The sequence below is a fragment of the Macrobrachium rosenbergii genome, chromosome 36 (genome assembly GCF_040412425.1).
Source record: "Macrobrachium rosenbergii isolate ZJJX-2024 chromosome 36, ASM4041242v1, whole genome shotgun sequence".
Classification (NCBI taxonomy): domain Eukaryota; kingdom Metazoa; phylum Arthropoda; class Malacostraca; order Decapoda; family Palaemonidae; genus Macrobrachium; species Macrobrachium rosenbergii.
The window spans coordinates 19,320,592-19,342,918 of record NC_089776.1 but is presented as its reverse complement, the minus strand read 5'-3'; the positions used below and the strand labels follow the sequence as shown (position 1 = coordinate 19,342,918).

At 39.6% G+C, this 22,327-nt stretch overlaps 1 protein-coding gene across 1 annotated transcript in view; it reads left to right on the top strand.

Annotated features, from left to right (window-relative positions):
- Window positions 1-9,445: 9,445 nt before the first annotated feature.
- The window catches only part of LOC136825004 (mucin-22-like), a 48,474-nt gene continuing 35,592 nt past the window's right edge, over window positions 9,446-22,327 (top strand). The window contains exon 1 of the mRNA XM_067081001.1: window positions 9,446-9,671. The gene's annotated coding sequence lies outside the window, so the exon portion shown is untranslated. The remainder of the gene's footprint in view (window positions 9,672-22,327) is intronic.

The window sequence follows — 22,327 nt, the reverse complement described above, 5'->3', positions numbered from 1 at the left end:
TTCATGTTAAAAGCAATAATTATTTATAGTTTATTGACATTTATCCCTAGTGAAATCAATACAAATTGACTCACTTGACTGATTTACAATTTTACTATATATTCAGTGCATGTGACATTTATGGCTTCATCCTAAATATTGATCATTGTTTATTATTTATATTTTTAAAATCTGTGAATATATATATATATATATATACATATATATATATATATATATATATATATATATATATATATAAATATATAATTTCACTGGATTGATAATTTCTTCATATCAGTATTATTACTTCTGTAACTTACATTTTATGCTGATCTCTCTCTCTTTCTCTCTTTCTGTGTGTGTCCAAATGTATATATACTGTATATATATATATATATATATATATATATATATATATATATATATATATATATATACATGAAATTTTTATCACACTGTGATTTATATATAATCATGAAGCTACAAATGTTGTTTAGTATCTAATTCGCGCTACTTCGTGAATACCCCCGAAAATGGGAATTATCGCAAAGGGAATTTATTAAGTGATAAATGGATCGGTACCATCGGGTCTCGGTCCCTCTACACAGTACCTTCCAACGACTCCATTCAACCGTCAGACCATTGAGCCACCAAGAGCAGCGAGTGATCGAGACCCGGTGGTACCGATCCATTTATCACTTAATAAATTCCCCTTTGGTGATAATTCCCCATCGGGGATATTCCCAAGTAATGTGAATTGGATATTAAACGGCATTTGCAAGCTTCATGACTATACATACATACATACATACTTTTTATATATATATATATATATATATATATATATATATATATATATATATATATATATATATATATATATATATATATATATATAATTTGTTTCTGGAACGTTACAGGAAAAATCGTTTGATCTGGAACGAACAAACTTATGTATGTGAAACAATGCACATGTAAAGGGGTCTAAAAGAAAGTTGTTTACAAATGTGGCGATGTTTATAATCCTATAATTGCTGTCCAGAAACACCCCTGGTTACGATGTAAATAAATATATAAATATATACTATATATATATATATATATATATATATATATATATATATATATATATATAAAACATAAATTCCAAACATTTACTTTTATTTAAAACTTTTTATTTACAAAACAGACATGCCTCACGGATGATGTAGAATTCATAACAAGAATCTAGTTTTAGCCCAAAGACAGGATTATACGGATTACAATATGCAAGATCTTTTAGAACCAACTTGAATATACGGCATTATATGGCCTGTCAAAGAAAAATCTGATAATTAGTAACAATTACGATTCGAATGACCAATCGCTGTAACCTATTATTTATAAATTCTAGAACTTCAAAAAAGGGTAGGTTCTAAGAGAATATTATTTACCAAATGTCGCCACATTTATAATCCTATAGCCAAGGGATAAATTATCATTAGTATCATGGCTGGAAAAGAAGACGCATAAATACGTGACAATGGCGAAAAGGAACGGCCGTAGATATATCTTAATTGTCTTATATGGGGTAAAATATATGGAATAAGATACAGAAACTGGTAAAAACAAAAAAGCAAACATAGCCCCTGCTCTCAAAAGATAACGCAAGAGGTAGAGTAGTTGCCATGTTGTGTTTTTTTACTTTTTGCTTAAAGTCTGGGTACCTTGAATGTTTGCTTCCCATGCTCTTAGCTGACAGCTGGGGGCACCGAAGCTGCTTCCCGTAGAAAACGTTTATTGGGTTAAGAGAAAGGACATCTGGCATGAACACCTGGATCTTGAGTCATAAATGATGCACATGCATGGGAAATGACACCAACCCCATTTGCCTGTGGATAACCTCCTAACCCCTGACTGAAGTCATATAAGGGCCTCACCAAAAGAACAAGAGTGAGAGACATAGTTGGACGCGAGCGAGTCACATCTCCCCTTCCATTCAAGCCTCCTTCAGAGAGCCATGCCCTACCACGTGGTCCTATCCTGTAGGGACCGTTAGTATTCTTATCAGTGAAGCCGTAGCCCTCCTCCGCCGCCATTACCCTCACTGAAGCACCTTTTCTACAAGGTAGTGATCTGTTACGAAGGTTCTTCCAGTCAGTCACACTGTTTTAATTCTTGTACTAAACTTCCTATTTGCATTTCTAAGTGCCAGTATTTCCATATCAACCTTGCCTTGTTAGGGCAGTGTTACGCAAATGCCTGTTTAGATAATTACATAAAATCGTGTGTTCAAGGCTTCTTTGGCACCCTCTGTGCTCGCCCTGTCCTATGCATATTTTACTGTGTCCTTACTGGCTTTTGATTCGTAAATCTCTCCATTTACAGAGGGTTTGTTGTTAGCCGTGGAAATCTCTTTTGACTGTGCCTTGTATTAGCATCATCACACTAACGGATATACCTTCAAGTGTTCCCAGTCATAATTAACCTCTCAGGCCTTGCTTACCTGATTAGTTCATTTCATCTTCTGATAGTTCATTTACTGTAAATATACGTAATCTTAAACTTACCTAGTGTGTTTACTTTCAGATACCTTGTGAGTAGAGCCCTCAGCTCAGTTTAAATTCCCCCTTTTTCCTTGTTTTTCTGATTTCCTGAATCAACAGCAATCAGATTTTATACAAAAATCGAGGTAACGAAATCATGACTCGTAAAAATGGCGACTGAGACTTAGATCTTGCAAGCAATGTTGCAGAATTGAACTTTCCCCCCTTTGTAACTTCCCGTATCAGCGACTAGTGAAGCTAGGCTGGGTGCAAGACAAAGAAACGAACCTTTAGCATAAAATCCGCAAGTGCACAAGCCAAGGAGTTCCACACAGTGAGTATTTTTATTTTATGTTAGGATAGGAAGTGAAATCGTAACTGAAAATAGCAATAGGGAAACGTTAGGCACATGCATGCAATCCAGTCATTGAAGAGAGAGTTAGTATCCGTTACACAAGTTTTGAAAGCCCCCCTGCATGAGGGCCTCAATGTTTTTAACATTGGCAAGCTTAGGAATTACGAAGTGTGGAAAAAGGAAATAGTGCATGTATTTCCTCCTTGTGTTATCCAGACAATTTGTCGTCTTGGAATTCTAGCTAGGCACATGTTTTAGATCCAACGTGGGTCAGCCGGCAAATTCTGTATCGCTGGACCTCGAGAGTTTAATCTCTCTCTCTCTCTCTCTCTCTCTCTCTCTCTCTCTCTCTCTCTTGTAGAGCTTAGGAATCCATTAGGCAAACGTATAATTCCTCATTATAAAGTAAAATCTCATAAAAGGCATAAAATTTGTTCAGGCCATGTGAGGAAATTAACGTGCTTCATATTTTCATTTGTACACATTCCTCTGCACAGCGCTGCATGCGATAAATTCTATTTCATTTCAAAGCATTTCCACTCAATAACCGCCTACTATTCCATTCATCAGCATAAGGTATCTTTTTTTTTTTTTGTTTATTTGTTTATCTTTCGTTTTGCTTAAAGTTCGCTGTGACCACGTGGTATTCGCATCGCTCCCAGTTAATTTTGTAAAGCCTAGGAGAATATTTTTATATTTGGGTTCCTCTAAATATACTTAAGCGGGATAATGCTTGTATAATGGGGTCAGTCGTGGAAAAATTCCCGCTGGTCATTGTCCTTGGGCCAGGTGCATATCAGATGACCTTGAGCTGTCAGTTACTGAGCCAGACACAAACCCAAGTGGTTACCCATCTGAACAAACATAACTGTTTTTAGTCACGTGCGAAGTAGGCAAAAATAGGAAATGTAAATTCCTACGCACGTGAACTTAGGCAAACAGTGCTAGTGTATGGTAAAATTAAGTTTTGAACCTACAGTATTTTAGACTGGAGGAAAATGCTCTTGTTAGGGTTGGCAAAATACGCACATTTATCAGTGTAATACAAATAATATGATTTTGTAACTTATTCGCCTCTTGGCCATGAAATAATCACTCATATAAAAATAAGTAGAAGTGTGCTTCCAAAACAGCTGGCTTCTAACCCAGCAGTTTGTAATCAGTACAGAAACCTTAACTCCCTGTACCAGTAACGCAGTGTCTCTCAAAGCATTATTTTTTAAGGTGGAATTCTAACCAGCCTGCTCCCCTTTAATTGAGAGAGAGAGAGAGAGAGAGAGAGAGAGAGAGAGAGAGAGAGAGAGAGAGAGAGAGCAGATAGCTGCTAGTCTGGCCCCTTTTCATGACATACTGAGCAACACTGCGAGTCTAGCTTTGTCTCATTGGCATGTTGATAGTGAGAGTCTTTTGCTACCCTGACTCCCTATCACTGACACAGAGAGAGAGAGAGAGAGAGAGAGAGAGAGAGAGAGAGAGAGAGAGAGAGAGCTGGGTGTTTATCACTGAACTAACCCCCGTTTATTCATACTTGAGAGAGATAAAGAGATATTTGAAGCGTTACTATTATGTTTCTAAGATATGACATTATATATATATATATATATATATATATATATATATACATATATATATATATATATATATATATATATATATATATATATATATATATAATATATATATATATTTATATATATGATTTAACCTGGGAAATGCATATTATGAGCCAGTTATAGACTCTAAATCTGACTGCTGTTGATTTAGGAAATCGTAAAAAACAGGGAAGAAGGGGAATTTAACTGAGCCGAGGGCTCTGCGTACAAAGTATTTGTAAGTAAACACGGCGGAGTAAGTTCAAGATTACGTGTATTTACAGTAAATGAACTATTGGAAGATGAAATGAACTAATCAGGCAGCAAGGCCCGAGAGGTTAATTATTACTGGGAACATTTGAAGTTATATCAGTCAGTGTGACAATGCTGATACAAGGTACAGTCAAGAGAGATTTCCAAGGCTAACAAACCCTCTGTAAACGGAGAGATTTACGAATTAAAAGCCAGTAAGGACACAGTAAAATATGCATAGGACAAGGCAAACACTTAGGGTGCCAAAGAAGTCTTGAACACAGGCATTAATGTAACACTGCCCTAACAAGGCAAGGTTGATATGGAAACACTGGCACTTAGAAATGGAAATAGGAAGTTTAGTACGAGAATTAAAACAGTGTGACCTACTGGAAGAACCTTTGCACAAGATCACTTTACCTTGTAGAAGAGGTGGCTTCAGCAAGGGTAGTGGGGGCGGAGGAGGGCTGAGGGCTTCACTGGTAAGAATACTACGGGTCCCTACAGGATAGGACCACATGGTAGGGCATGGCTCTCTGAAGGAGGCTTGAATGGAAGGGGGAGATGTGTCTCACTCGCATCCAGCTATGTCTCTCACTCTTGTTCCTTCGGTGAGGCCCTTATATGACTTCAGTCAGGGGTTAGGAGGTCATCCACAGGTAAATGGGGTTGGTGTCATTTCCCTGTGCACGTGCATCATTTATGACACAAGATCCAGGTGTTCATGCCAGATGTCCTTTCTCTTAATCTGCATCGCCGGTTCTATTCTGCCTTCGGCCATACTTAATCTCCTCACAACCTCGTGTCTGTAAACAAAGGACTCTGCAGTCACATGTTCAAGAAAAAGTTGAAGAGATATACAGCGTGCAATTAACGGATTAAGGGAGGGGCCAATATTCCCTTCGCCCTTCGTTGTCAGGCAGTGCTAAAATGCACTGCTTTATTTTCCAGCTTTAAATTAAGCGCTTGGTGTCTTGGATGCTTGAAAAGATATAGCAACTCCACGTCCAAGTTAGCATCTCGGGTATGAATGTCTACCAAACAAAATGATTCAGCTGACAAATGCTTCATTACTTTAATGTCCTCATTAGCGGCACTCATGTATATTCATTAACCTAAATCTCTGTGTCATATGAGATATCTGAAAAGTTACTTGATAAAGAAGTCAATATTTTACGTTAATCGCAGACTAAGGGAAAAAATGGAGGTTTTAACCTTTGATTACTGTTACTTTAAACAGGAACATTTACAACTATAAGATTGTTATGTTACTGTAAATATTAAAATACACTAACTTTTAATTGACCTCCTTAAGGTAAATCTCAAAAGAAATTTGAATGAATTATCATAAGTATTAAAATATAAGTATTAAAATATTAAACCCAAAAACTGTAAGTGATTTCCTTAGAATAATCATGCAATTAACTTTCAGTAGTTGCTACAGTCAAAGACATGCAGTTAGTTTGCTTTGATGAGGCATTACAATGAAGCATACATGATCTTCGTTAGGTGTTACCATGTTTCTAAAGTCAGCGGCACAGCGCCAGACGTGGCACTGAGGTCAGTGGTGCTTATGGGCACGAAGCTAAGTACAATGAAGGACAGACAAATATGTAAAGTACACGGTCTTTCCGAGTCATTGACTTGGGATTTAAATTACAAGGGAATAACAAAGAAGACAAATGACAGATTCCAGAATGTGGAATGAGTGTTGAAAAAAAAATGATGATTGATGTGCCTAAATTATATTTTTAACCTATGAAAAATGGCTTAGGTTTACTCTTTGTACGCAAGGGGGCTTCAAAACAGTCAAAGGACACGACTCCTCTGATAGGATTATCTGCCAACATCTATGATAATGGCACTGTGCCAAGAAGACACTTACAGTACAGTATATGGTAATAATTAATGGTTTTGAGCATATAGGATTTTAAAACGTATCATGTGTGTATAGCCATGAGAGGGAAGTCATAGGACTTATGAATTTGAAATGTCTGCCAATTTGCACTCTGCATGGGCAGAGTGGGAAGCAAGGTAAAATATAATCCTTTGTGAGGCATGAAATAATATGATTAATTGAACAAAATAATGAAAGGAAAAATGTTAAATGAAAAGAATAAATTACAGAGTTATAAGGAAAATAAAAAAGTGAGGAAGCCTGACACCCTCTTCTGGATAGAGGTGCCAAGGTCCTCGTAGGATAGAGGGGTGGCATCAACTGTACTTTTAGATGCTTCATGATTATGTTCGATGATAGTTTTTATCAACTCGTAGTTTTCGGCTTTTGATTTTGTGTGTAATCTTGCTTTACAGGATTTTTGTTTCCTCTTTGGACACTCCCAGTAAATTACAGATTTGACACTATTGTATCCATTTTGATGGTACATGTACTGCAGACCATCAACTACAGTATCTTTGCCACGCTCACTTTTAATGGTAGAAGCCATAGCCAGGGGCTGTAGAAAATAAGTAAAAATGTTCACTACCGGAGTCTGGAAGTGTGAAATACAATAGACGGAACCCATGAGGGACTAAAGTATTGCCTAGGCTCACGAACAAGCATTTTGCTTAAAAATACTTAACAGAATATTAACTAAACGAGCAATTTTGTATAATAACACTTATTCTGACTCAACTAAGATTTCTAAACAAGGATTTTGCTTTGGAACACTTATTTAAACTACAGATATCCAAACAAGTAATTTGCAAAGGAGTGCTTTATTAGGAATCGTCTTTTATAAGAAACAAATGAATTAAGCATGGAAATTGTCGGCCTGGAAGTTGTCTGACTGTCTATTGTCTGCATGACACTGGCACTGGCAATTGTCCGGACGGCTATTGTCAGCTTGGCAATAGTCTGGCTGGCAATTGTCCTAGAGCCGTGTGTTCCAGCATAACTCTGAAATGCACTGATTAATTTGAACCAAACTTGTTATACATATGACTTACTATCTGGAAAAGAATGCTGTGGGGGTAAGGCATCACTAACACCAATGGGCACCAAAGGGGTTGGGGTGCGAAGGGTTTCCCGAAATGGGGCTGGTTCTGCCTTTAGACTTAGTAACTAAACAAACTCTACAAATTTATTATACCTCATTTTGGTATACATATGACTTACTATCTGGAAATGAATACTGTGGCGAGAGCAAGATATCACTGGCAACGAAGGGGGTGGGGTTGGGAAGGGGGTGACATGTAAAAATAACTGAAAACGACATATATTAGTGTTTAATCCTTAGTTTTCGAGGTTGATGAGATGAATAGTGACACTCCTGATGCCCTTTAAGTCCAAGTTCAACCCCAATAGAAAGGTGTGGTGAGAAGGGGTGAAAAATAAAATGTCAAAAATGACAGATATTAGTGTCTAATCCATAAATTTTAAAGGCTAATGAGATGAATAGTGACAGTCCTGCTGCCCTTTAAATACAAGTTCAGCCTGATAGGAATGGGGTAAGAAGGGTGAAATATAAAATGTCAAAAATGCTGGGCAATAATATATATATATATATATATATATATATATATATATATACATATACATATACATATATATATATATATATATATATATATATATATATATATATATACACTGTATATATATTATGTGTGTATACATATGTATGTAAACAGACATAGTTTTGTCTTTTAAACGATACTGTCGCTTTTCTTTGTATGGGCTTTATTTTACAATCTTACGAAAACACCAGATAAACATGGCACAAAAATCTGGTGAGTAGAATTACATAACAACTATAAAGAAATGTTATGGCAAATGGAAATGTGAGAGAAACATAAATTATAGCTCTGAATTAAACTTTTCGACGAGATTAATATGTATGTATTAATCTCATCAAAAAGTTTAATTCAGAGCTATAATTATGTTTCTCTCACATTTCCATTTTATAACATTCTTTATAGTTGTTATGTAATTCTACTCACCAGATTTTTGTGCCATGTTTACCTGGTGTTTGGTGTAAGATTGCAAAAATAAAGCCCATACAAAGAAAAGGACAGTATCGTTTAAAAGACAAAAACATTAGTAAATGTCTTATATATTTTCTATATAATTTCTTATGTCTGTTTACAGAGTACATTTGATTTTAATATTGTTGTTATTTCTGGTATATACAGGATTAATATGTGATATTTTTGTTATGAAAATCACTATGATTAGCTTTATCATTTCAAGTTTGAAAATATACTTTTTGTAATCATTATAATTACTCGAGCTCCCGATTCCAGATTTTATTTCAAGTCTTATTTAAAAAAATCATAGATGAAATACGGTCATGTTTAACGCATGCTTCTGACCAAATAAAACAAACCAAAAGTAATGCCCTGTGTATAATCTAGATTGTGTCAAAAAGCATTTCGGATCCAAATTAACTTTTGTATAAAAGGACGTATGAACTATTTTCTCATCACTGATATGTTTTATAAGACACCTTGATAAACACAATTACACTCGACCATGTATACATGAATTTCCCACAAAGAAACAAAAAAATTTACGAGGTATACTGATTTACTTATTACTTCTTTACAGGGAATGATAGTGCACGGATAATCTACCACCTTTCATTAGCTTTATTAAATGAGACATTTAATTATTAATCTTGGAGGCCTTCCTCAATACCATAACACTGAAATTAATACTTTGGACAAAAAATATTCTTCAGTTCAAACTAACATGAGCGTAGCAAAAATGGACTCTATTAACGACTCCTTGGAGTAATGTTTGTAGAAGCGCGCGTTGTCCATCGACTCCATCATCCTTGACCAGTCAGTCAATCAGTCCTCAGTGACGGTTCAGTTCTCGTGCTTACCCCGTACATCCTTTGCGCTTTGAATAACTTTTTTTTTTAAGTTTTTACCTATTGTAAAATTGATTTTATTTTCGAAGTTTGGTTTTTAACGTTTCGGTATGGCGTTGAAAAGTGGTTTTAGATTAACGTTAAAAGGGTAAGTTTGTGAATGTAGTGTATTTTTTTGTCTACAAGTGTGTTGGTTGTTTTCGTTTTGGTTACGGTTGGCTAGAGTACGTTAGAACGTTTTTAATTTCTGTGAGGGTATAATTGCCTTTTGTTTTGCATGGTAAATCTTCAGGAAATACCAGAAGTATGGTATGCGATTTTGTTGGTGAAACGAGCTAGCGGAGGTTTGTGATTCAACTATGTGCTTCGTTAGAGACTAACAAGTCATCGTAGGCCGGTTTTACTCGTACGCCCAGTGACTGCTTCGAAGAGCATTGAGGCAATCTACGAAAACTGTCGAGGAGTTCATTTGCCGAAAGTGCTAACATGCGACCAGATTGTCCTGCTTCAAAATGCTGGCCATCATTCTTTTGAGTTAGGATAATTTTCACGATTTTTCACACGAAGCCGAATGATTATAATGCATTTGTATACTAGCTTATACTAGCTTAGCTACAGTATCTGTTAATGTCATTGGCTTATTAATCTATTAGCATGAATACTTTTTTCATACTTGAGTGATCTGTTTTAAAAACTTGTTCGAGCAAACTGTTCATTTAATTATTAAACCATAACATAATTATTGTGGCTCTTAGTTCACGGTAAGAGAAATGGGGTTGATTTAGGCTAGGTGGAGCTTTTTCTAAGCAGTGATGATGGTTCAAAACGTTAAGCAAGCAATTAGAGAAATATAGGCTATGCTGTATGCATTATCTGTGACTGCTGAAAGTTCAAAACATTGCCTTGAAAAGTCGAATGTTCCATGATAACTGACATAAGGAGGAATAATATAAATTCTTTCAAGAAAAGTTGACTGTTTTCAGAGCATTATGAGCTATGGAGAGTACCGTATGTATCTCCCGCAGTGTCTTCGACAGGGTGGGACCAGAGAAAAAATACAGTAAACTATAATTATCCGTTTAATGCTTAAAAAATCTCTTGCTGTGGGAAACGCTGTTCTGTATGCAACAGGACATCAAATACAATGAAGACCTACCAATATTGCAGTGTAACATGGCTTTTATACTGGTGCAAGAGACAAAGCATTGTCTGGCAATAACTTTCAACTTTTACAGAAAAACCCGGGGATTTCTCGAAAGTCCATGAACATTTAGTACAAGTAGGGTATGGGTCAAACAAATATTTATGCTCCAGTTACAATTGAGTGTATCATACTTAACTGTATGTATTCATAAATTTTATACAAATGTTTCTCCATCCTATTCACATTCCTGGCAGTCATCACCCTCGTTTATAAATTGGTTGGCTCCTGGTTCCATGGCATCTCTGGAAAGTGTCATTGATATTTTACTTTGTGCTAGGCTGAATGCATCTTTACTGACTTGTAATGAGTTTTTGCCAGTTGTGATGGTATTTTGTGGACCTAACAAAAAATGCCTGTATCATTCAGCAAGCCAGTGAATGTCAATTTTACAGTTCTACTGTTGGATTTTCTAAGAATACATGTATTGTCCACTGCCTTTATAGCCATGTGAATGCCATTTCTCTTCAGCCAGAAGTTTAGAATTTCCTACTCTCTTCAGGGTACATTCTCCAGGTTCTTTCACTCTGGTCCATGAAACATGTCAGGGATTTTTGATATTGATAATCCCTCTAGGTTTTTAGATCGACAAAAAATTGTTGGTCAAGAGGATATTCTCATATAGACACCATACATTGAACATTGCAGACCACCTATTGGAGTTTCAGTTGGGATTTAAATAAGACTCGGAAATCTTGCCATTTGATCTATGCACCGAGTATGCCAGAACAACCAGTTGATTCTGGTATGATACTCTGCTGGTATTGCTAGTAGCGCAACAAATGAGAATCAGATATGTTAATCCGTCGCCAAGTTGACTGATGTACTAAGCTTGATAAAGTTTAATTTGGCTTGATTCAAGAAATAGCCCAGTGTGCTATGCAGCAACTGTGTAGGTTATTCTGAAAAGACTCGGATAACATATAAAGCAGAGCTCTTTGTTAAAGGGAGTTGGTCATGACAGTGAAGGTGCTACAACCAGATGATGGATGGTAGGCACATGAAGATCCAGGAGCAGGACAAGGCTGATAATTTAATAGCTTTCTCCGGTTCACTATGTGGATTATATTTCTATTTCAGTGAGTCATGTGGTTTTTTGTTTGTACATCTCGTCAGTTTCATTGCTTATACACCTAAAATTTCTGCAACCCCACACGTTTAGACCACTTTCAATAGTTTCTATGCAAACTTAAGCCACTACAGTGTTCTGTTTAACAGATGATACAGCTTTGGTAGTTCATATATTAATGATTTTGCATTTGGAGAAATCTCTATATTGCACACCACTAACTAATCTTTAATTAGTTAGGTAGTGTAGTTTCTTAGTAAAGCAAAGACATAATCATCAACAGGTCTTTCAGTGTTTTCAATACTGATGGGGAGATTAATTCCCATCTAGTAACACGTACCATCAAAAGCACCATTATGCCCAAGAATTAAGTGTAATGAATAAACATTCTAACCCCACAATAAATAATAAATGGCATTAGTTCATCTGTGTCAGAAAATAAAGTATCTTATTGGCATTAGTTCATCTGTGTCAGAAAATAAAGTATCTTATATGTAATCCAATGAAATCTAGTCAAATTTTTATATGCAAAACTGACGGCCACATAGGTGTATTAGATTTGGCAGATTTTAGTAAATAATTGGAATAAATAGAACTGAAAGTTATGCCGTGTTCATTATGTAATAATGATGAATTTACACAAGTTTATACAATTTTGATTACAGTACTTGTCACTATAACATGAAGTTCAGTAGCTTAAGGCTACCATGAATACTAGATACGTGTATAAAGTTAAGAGTAAGTAGGTAGTTTATTCACAGTAAGTTTGCTGAACTGCAAATTTTCCACAAAAAAATGGTAGAAAATAACTGAATAATGTATGTGCTAAATAATTTTTATAGTATAGACTGTTTCATATGTTTGCATGCTTTGAGACTCAAGTCCCCAAATACAGCACAGTACTGTATATGGCGTTTTGTTTGGCTAGAAAATTTTATTTTCAAATTTCCCAAGCATTTTGTTTGTATGTGAAGATGATTTGTAGTGTAGATTTTTTCGGATCCCATTTAGACACCAGGAATATTGGCAAATTTCTTTGAGACTACATTGTCTGCCAGATTTTGTCATTCTGTTACTTTCATTTAGGATGTGAGTGTAGACAGAAACACGGTCGACTACTAACTGATTTATTATTACAGAATTCTGACAAGACATTGGTTTTTGTGTGAGCGGGAAGTTGTGTAGGACATTAGAAGGGCATCATTTTATCAGTTGTTTTCTCATACCTGAAAAATACCTAATAATTCTTTGTCCAGCATGAGAAGAATTTTCTCATACATACGACTCAAAAGCTTTGTATGCTGTTTTAGTAGTCTGTCTACCGAGATCCGGGTAGTTCTTCCATCCAATGACATCTTGTAGCACTTATGTTTGCGCTGCAGGATGTGGTGAGATCCCGAGTAAGTTGGGGGGAGGGGGTGTCAGTGTGCACTGTCCTGACGAATGCATATTTTGTACACTCGAGTTCTGTCGGGACATAGAATTTCTTAGCTGCGACGTTTGTTTTCCTTGCTGGTATGATTTTTTCTACCGCTCTACGGACATCGGAGGGGGTGGTGGGTTCATTCGCATCTTGAAATATGCCTGCTGGTATTGCTAATGGTTGTAGTAGCGTACCCCAAACGGTAAAGCATTGAACGTTGTGTGTGGGGCTGCTCTCAGTCATAATAAAATCCATGGCAACTCCTTTTCTCACCTCCCATCTTGACATCTGGTGGTGAGTGCTGCTTTAGGGGTGCGATGGAACTGCTCAACCATACCATTGGCTTCTGGGTTGTAGGCTGTCATATGGTTTATATTTGTCCTGAGGCTGGCGGCGGGGGAGTTCCATAGGGCCGATGTGAAATTAGCTCCCCCTGTTGCTGGTGACGTACTGAGGGATTCTGTGTCGGCTAACCCAGTTCATTGGAGCTTTCTTGCAACTTTCTGCAGTCTTCTGTTTGACAGGTGTTACCTTGGGCCATCTGGTGTTTTGGTCAACGATGAAGAGGTATTTGTACTCTTCGGAGGGGGGGGGGTAGGGCTCCTACAATGTAGACGTGAATATGGGTGAGGCGGCAGTTGGTTGTTTGGAATTCTCCTATCCCCGATTCTGGGTGCCTCATGACCTTGGACATTTGGCAGGGGAGACATTTGCAAGCCCATTTCTTAATGTCCATCTTCATTGCCCACCAAATGTGTCGTTCTGTTGGAATATGGGCTGTGGAGTGGCCTGATGGGTGTGACAGATCATGGGTGAGACTGAAAGCCTTTCTCCTGAAGGCCAGCAGTAGATAGGGGCGAGGGGCGTCTAGTACTCATTTTGCAGGCAATGGTCACTTCTGGGCTATTGCAATTCCAGGATATGACATCCCCATCTGGACAGCATTAAAATTTTTTCTGGAAAGGACATCTGCCACGTTTGAGGAGCCTTTCAGGTACCTGATGATGCAGGAAAATCAGAGACTGCTGATAGTTGTCGCTGTTGGCGCACCAACTGGCAATCTCTTTTGTGAAGGCGTGGACCAAGTGCTGATGGTCAGTTTGCACCACGTTTTTTCATCCCTTGAGCATAGGCCTGAATTGTCGGATGGTGTGGTGGACTGTCAGCAGCTTTCTGTTGAATGTGGCATATTTCTGTTCTGCTGGAGATAGCTTTTTGTTGAAGAATGCCAGTGGGTGATGACCATCGTCTGTGTCCTGCTTGAGTACTGCGCCCATCGCTGTGCTACCTGCATCTGTGGTCAGTGTAAGGGACCTGTGGGAGAGAGGAAACAGTATTGCAGTAGAACCAAGGGCTTTTTTTGGTCCTTGAAAAGGTGTTCCTTGCTAAGCAGCCCAGTATAGTGATTTGGGTTATCCTTTTAAAGATTTGTAATAAAACTGTGGTAGCCTATTCAGGTGCTATTCTAAGCTCATGATCTTAGACGGTGACCACTTACATTATTTTCATTACATGAACTTAGAGGACCTTACTAATGTTCAGGGTAGAATTCTTCTAGTTTTCAACGTCTCTATTTAAGTCTTTAATAGCATAAGAATGATGTTTATTTCTCTGTTATTATTTCACCGGGTGACATTGGACCCGATCCAGAAAAAGGATTTTGACAAAGGAAAATCTATTTCTGGAGAGGGGCCTGTGTCACCCGGTGACCCACCCTGTTTTTCATTCTCTCCTCCCTTGGTAAACTTCATTCTAGTGAGGTGGGTGCTAACATGGAATGCGGCTAGTGTTGCCTTGCATACAGTCCGCGAGTAGTGCATGGGCTTGTATCGGCACCTCTCGTTGGGACTTTTGACATTGGGAATCTCTATAGGATAAGGTTCCTGTTTTTTGTAGTTCACCCTTTTCCATACACGACTCCATCTAGTGGAGCTCGCTCTGGGGGTAGTAACTCCAGCATTTCATTTAGCTTTCTCTGGTATCTAGCAACAGAATTACCTAGAAATAAGTGCTGAATGGACTATTTCACCGGGTGACACGGGCCCCTCTCCAGAAATAGATTATTCCTTTGTCAAAATCCTTTAATTGATCATGCCACTGAACTCTTGAAGTGATTTAATGTTTCTTGGCCTTGGGAACTCTGTTACGCCTTGGACCTTCATTGGGAGAGGTTTAACTCCTTTGGAGCTTATTTGATGATCAAGAAATTCTTTTGTATTTTTCGCCCATGCACAATTATCTTGTTGGACTACTAGTCCATTTTCTTTTAGTTTCTTGAGGACTTGTTTTACTTCCTTAATGTGCTGTTTACAGTTGGGTCTGAAAATATCGTTGATATAAACGATGCAGGGGGCTAATTCTCTGAGGATGTCATCCATAAGCTGTTGAAAAGTAGCCCCTGCGTTTGGAAGGCCGAAACAGCTGTAATTAAAAGTATGTGTCCTGGAAGGAGTGATGATTGCTGTCTTTTCTACGTCTCCTTTTGCTACTGGGACTTTGTAGTATCCTTTCTGAAGATCAGTTTTTGTGAATATTCTTGCTCCTTTGAGGTGATTAGTTAAGTCTGCGATAGTAGGCAAGGTGTACCTCTCTGGTACTTTTTTAACATTAAGGCGCCGATAGTCACCGCAGGGCCACCATGTACCGTCTGCTTAGGCACCACGTAGAGGGGGGGATGCCCACAGGCTGGAGGCTTTCTGGCAGATTCCTGTCTGTTCCGTATCATGGAGTACTTTTTGTGTTTGGTTTGTATGGAGCCAGCCATCTAGAATGTGCGTGTACTTGGGGCCCTCAGTGATGATACAGTATGATGTTTGAAGTGTGTTTTGTAGGGCACGTGAAGTCATGCTGGAGGTCGTCCTTGAACACTTCGGGAAATTTCTGAAGGAGGTGAGAGATTTCTGCTCCCAATGTGGAGTTTGTTGTTGTCCTTGGAATGATAGGGGCTATAGGGGCATCTCTGAAAGAGCAGTTGTCTTGATACATCTACCAGCATGCCTTGCACCTTCAGGAAGTCTGCTCTGAGTAGTGCAATGGTGATGTGTGCTGTGATGAATGTCCAACTGTATGGTTTGCTATTGAATACTTTCATACTTCTGGTTCCATTAATTTTTAGCAGGGTGCCGTTGGCAGTAGACACATGGAGAGTGTTGGGGCTGGTTTTAGCCGTTCATTCAGGTTGGCTGGGATGAACAAACTATTGGTGCTGTGTTTTGCCTTTTCCTGGAAGAAAGACAGCGAAAGGCAGACTCATTCCCTTATGAGGCAACCGGTCTGACTGTCACTGATGGTTAGTTGGTTGGGCTGCTGATGCGGCCCTACTGCATGTTTTTTGACAGCATACAGCCTTGTTCACATTTTTGAGCCTTGCTCCTGAATCTTCAGTGGAAGAAGCAAAAGCCCTTTGGTTCTTTTTTGATCCTTGGTTTGTCGTGTGTCGGTCTGTATTTTCTGATCTGGCGGTTGTTTGCTTTCCCTCTTGTAGTTTCAGGAGTAGCGTATGGGAGCAGTGGCGAAATCTGGCTCGATGTCTGTCTCTTTGTCACTTTGGGTTTGTGGTTGTGGTGGCGGCTGCTGCTACAGGTGGTTGAGTGGTCTCTGATGATGTCAGGGTCAAATGAACTGCGCCTGCCATTTTGAGAATTTCCACAAGGAGCATGGTGGATGCGTTGGGAATTGCAGTGACTGTTTTGCACAGCAACTTTGTCTGGAGGACTTCGTGCACTAAGTCCGGCGTAGTCTCTGGTTGGCTGTTTGTGGCAGGGATTGTTATTAGCCGTTGAAGTTGCTTGTAGGTGTGTGAAGACAATGATCTATTGTCATTCCTATGTTATCTAGGAATTTTCTAGCTCTGAGGGCAGGGGCATGCTGAAGGATGACCTTAGTTGTGCCTCCAAAGTCTCATATGTGGCTGTGGTGTCTGGCTCAGCTAACCACTCTATTTGTTCTAAGACATTGTCGGGTAGGAATTTGAGGATGGAGGCAGCTTTTATGACAATGACTACATGATATTTTTGAAGAGTGTCTCTGCCCTAAAGAACCAGGCCTCTAGGTTGTGTGTTGTGAAAGGGGTTAGGTGGATATAGTGCAGCTGCGATGATGTTGAGAGAGCTGGCAGGATCAGTCATCTTGGTGGTCACCAGTTTAGGATGCGAGTGTAGACACACACATTGTCAACTTCTAACTGATTTATTATTACAAAATTCTGACAAGACATTGATTTCTGTGAGTGGAAAAGTAGTGTAGAACATTAGAACAAGAAGGGCATAATTATGATCAGTTGTGCTTTCTCACACAGGAAAAATACCTAATAATTCTTTGTCCAACATGAGAAGAGTTTTCTCATACATATGATTCAAAAGCTTGACATGCTTTACATTTATGGTTGAATTTTGTTTTACAAATAAAATATTGTAGTTCCTGAAAATCCACAAAATCACTGATTCAGCTGTAAGTTATCGATTTGTGTTTTCTGGGGAAACTGACATTCTACGGAGGGTAGTGTTTTGTTGTTTAGATGGTGAGCACCTTGAGGGCCTGCCAGAGGGCCTTACACTCATAATGTCAAATGAAACTTATAATAATTTACTGATCAGAATTTATCCCAGTGTGATGTCACGGGCAGTTTGAAAGAATATGGAGGTTTTGAAGAGGCTTGACCAAAAATGTTAAGGTTCATACCTGGATAGGCTCATGCAGTGGGGAAACGTAAAACTGAATTGAGATGAGGAGGTTGCAGGGAGGCTGCAGGGATGTTATGTCCGAAGGCTGGAAAATACTTAAAATTCTCAGACACAGGTGGTTAGTGATAAGGTAGACATGGAAGCAGGTTGAAGGCCTATAAGAAGCTTGGAAATGACGTTAAGGTTATATATGTAGACCTAGGCAAGATGGGCAGTATTAAAGTTCAGAAAATCACATAAAATTTTAATATATTGATAATGGTCAGATACTTCTTAATTTTAGGTGGTTGGGTCTGCATGGATTTATTCTGATATTGCTAGAAATTGTAGTAGTAGATTATTCTAGCTGTAGTGCAAATATTTGGCCTTAACCTTTTGAACTCTTTAAATGCCGGGGAGGGGAGGATGCTGTTTAATAATGTTGTTGCTGTCCAACCCTCTCATTACTTCTGCAAGTGTGGAGTTTTTCCCAGTTCCACACTCTGATCCTTGTATTTCATCTCATTTTATTCTGTAGGCCTCTTTATTCTGCTGTCCAACCACTCCAGCTCCCTTTTTCACTGTCTTGACAACCTAAATGTCATAAAATCATAGTTTATAAGGTTAGGTTAGGTCTTTGTAATACTTACGTAATGTGAGCAATGTCAAATATTTGTTGATTAGGCAATGAGGTGTAATAATACCTGGATATGTAATGGTCTGTTGCATCAACCTTTAGAAAATATCCGATGGAAGTTAATCTAAAGTGTGACTTGAATAAAGATCGTTAACTCGACTTGGCTATGTTAGGTTTCTGGTGGGTTGCATTTGTAGATAGGACTAAGACACCAGCAAGATTTTATGAGTGAAATTTAGGTACAGGGTAAATTTAATATGAGCTGCAAAATATAGAACCCATTTTAGGTAAAGTAAATTTTTTTCTTTTTGCCCTACCATCCAAAGTGATTTCTATATCTTAGCTTACTGAGCCATGGTTTCAATGGTTGCTGGTTTTGGGTATTTTAGTATGTAATTTCAATCAGACTATTCTGTACCCCACGAATTATTGCCAACACCTGTCAATTGTGTGAGATGTAACTTACCTTGCTAGCATTTAGATGAACATCAGTTTTGTGGACGATACTATCCCTTTACAAAGGGACTTTTTATTTAAGTAACTTATCAAGTAACTACATAGCTAGTAGTTTCTAACTATCACGGCAGTTCAAAATTTGAAATTTGTGGTAACGTGTTATTGTTTTGGTGTAGATAACTAAACCCTGCCCACTTTTGGGGAAGAATAGGTATAACACTCAGCAGTGCTGGAGAGCTCAATTGTCGGTTGGTTGAGCAGCTCTGATTTGAATATCGCCTGATGGTTGTATCTTTCACCTTTGGTGCAGTATTCATTCGTGTTGGTAGCGTGCTAATAAGTATTAGCTTAGCTAGTTCCTTATTCAGACTTTATTAATTTTGACTTAGTACAGTATGTTTGATTCTAGCTTTAGTATGAGTATCAACACAGACTGTAATACTAGACTCGCACACTTTGTGTTGCCATTGTAGAGGGCAAATTTGAACTTCAATGAGGAATGCAAAGACTGGGATCTGGGGAAGTGGAAAGTTTTGGATGCACATCTTGATGAACTCCAGACAGACAGACAGAGAAAGGGGCTGCTAGAGCCAAGGCTAGGGGTTTAGCTAGTCAGGTTTCCACTCTGAAATCAGATATTGCTTTTCAACCTGTGCCTTTTATGCCTCTGACTGCCTTCTCCCTTTCACCAGCCCTCTGACTTCTCCTCAAACTCCCGATATCTGGCTCTAACCTGGTTCCCATTCTTTTGAACCCGATGCCATTGCCAGCCTCGAAGCTAGGATAGACCAAAAGTTTGGTCTGCTTATTAAAACACTAGCCCAGATTGGGTCTTCTGTTAAGGCCCTAAGGACCAAGTGAATGTGATTAGTGTTGGTGCAAGTGCAGTGTCAATGGAACAGGTGACTACTTGTCCCACCGATGTTCCTAGGCAAAGGCCAATGTCAAACTCCCCAAAACCTGGGAGGAGGCAAACTGGAGGACTAAGGGAGGTTGGTGGGGTTTGCCCACAGGTAGTTGCCCCCTCAACCGAGCCTGTTGACCGTACCCAGGATTCGGCAGACGGCTGTTGGAAAGGCGTCATATGGATGTTCATTCTCTGTTGTCCAGTGACTTGATACTAGTGTGGACAGAGGGCTTAAGTGTTTTTCGAAAGTGTCAAGGCCATTGAAAAGGCATGTTACTTCTGCTGAGCTGGCTTTCCTGCTTCCCCGTAAGCTTCCTAGGGAGCAAGAGCATAGTCCTCTTCCCTCCTGCAGTTTTTGGCATAGTCCCAAGTGGACTGTGTATGACACTTCTGTGATGAGCGCCTTCCTGTTTGAAGAAGCCTGGGTGCCCAGTTTCCAGCCTGTGCCAGTGCAAACTCCAGTATGCTTGGCGCCAGCAGCCAAGCATTCGGTGTCAACCCCAGCTGTCATGGATCCTTCTTAGGAGCCTATCCAATGGCAGTTGGATAACATCCTCAGCCTTTTGCAGAAGCAACCTGCCATGCAGGATCAGATGGGCTTAGCTCCTTCTCCCATTATATCCAATGAAGCCGATGAAGAAGCCATCGAACAGAGCATCCTACATCAGTGTATGCAGTGCTCTTGAAGTACTTCCTCTTCTGCTATCCAACTTTCTTCTCTCCAAGGGCCCCATTGTTGCCAGGTTCAGCATTCAAGATAAGGCAGCCAGTAAAGTCCTCCAGGCTACCAAAGATGGTCCTCCCCTCATCCTTTAGGAAGGCATTAGCGGGCATTGACAGTTGGTTGTGGAGAAGAGGGAGCTTGGTAAGGTGGTTTTCAGTGCACTTCCATCTTGCTTGTTGCCAGGTGGGTACTTGTCTTGTTCCACTGGGGAAACTCCTTCTCTGGGAGTTTGTCTCCTCCCAGGGGGACTTCTCCAGCTTTGTTGACTCCGTGCAGAGCTCCGCTTTTAACTTGTCTCTCCCAGGGGACTTCTCCAGCTTTGTTGACTCCATGCAGAGCTCCACTTTAACTCCACTAAGATCACGTTTGCATCCTTGAGCTAGACCGTTTCGTGAGAGATGTCTTTAAAGTCTTTGAGGTATTCAGCTTTTTGGACTGGACAGTGGGGGCATTAGCCAAGAAAACAGAGGACTGCAGTACACTTTAAGAGAACTTCACTGCAGATTGATTGAAGTACCCTCATGTGCAGATAAGGCCATCAGGGATGGCTCCCAGGAGCTGGCTGCCTTATTCTACATGAGAGTTCCCAAGAAAAGGTAATTGTGGTGCCCTTTACCACAAAAGGTGTCACTCCCTCTCAAAGATTGGCTCTTGTTCGCACCTTTAGATCGGTCAGGTTTATTCCTGAGAGCTATAATAAAGTATGTCGCGTCGGACTTGCAGAAGAAGTCCACACAGGATCTTTAACGCAGTCAATAAACGCAGTCAATAAGGCGTTCCAAGGAACCAACCCTGGCACTTCAGTCTTGTTCAGTACGAGGACTGTCTCCCTGTTGCAGCAGCAGCCATTTCAAGGCGGAAGAGCCAAGTTTCAGCTTCTCTGTGCTCGAACCTGTTGACAGTCCTACCAGTCAAGAAGCCATCCTCCAAACTGGCCTATCGCAAGTGAGGTTCCGGTCCTCTGTGTCTCCGTAGGAGCCAGGCTTCTCCATTTCTGGGGCAAATGGGAAACTAGGAATGCAGAACCCTCAGTAGTGAAAGTCCTACAAGAGTGCTATGCCATCCCATTCGGGAAAAACTCCTTTGACGTCCTTGCCCATCAGCTTAACAGCCTATTCGGAAGGCCCGGAGAGGTTTTTGACCCTGAAGGAAGAAGTCTCTTCTCTACTCAGGAAAAGAGCTGTAAAGGTGGTTGAAGTTTTAAGCACAGAGGGGTTTTACAAGTCTGTTCATCATCCCCAAGGTGTTGGGAGGTTGGAGACCTGTCCTGGACATCAGCGCATTGAATTTTTTTGTGCAGACCACCAAGTTCAAGATGGAAACGAACTGATCAGTCCTATCAGCCATTCATCAGGGAGACTGTATGGTAACGATCGACATGCAGGATGCATACTTCCATGTCTCAGTACGTCCGGACTCCAGGAAATATCTGAGGTCCGTATTTCAGGGCAGGGTCCTTCAGTTCAGGGTTTTGTGTTTTGGCCTCTCTACAGCCCCGCAAGTTCACCCGTGTTCTTGCCCCTGTAGGCAAGATGGCTCCATCTCATGGGTATCAATGTCTGTCTGTGTCTGGACATCTGGTTACTACGCTCCCAATCGAGAACAAGATGCACAGAGGACCTTCAAAGGACTATTCTGCCTGCCCAAGAGTTGGGTCTTTTAATCAATTTTCAGAAATCCCAGTTAGCTCCAACGCAATCGATTCTATATTTGGGGATGAGGATCG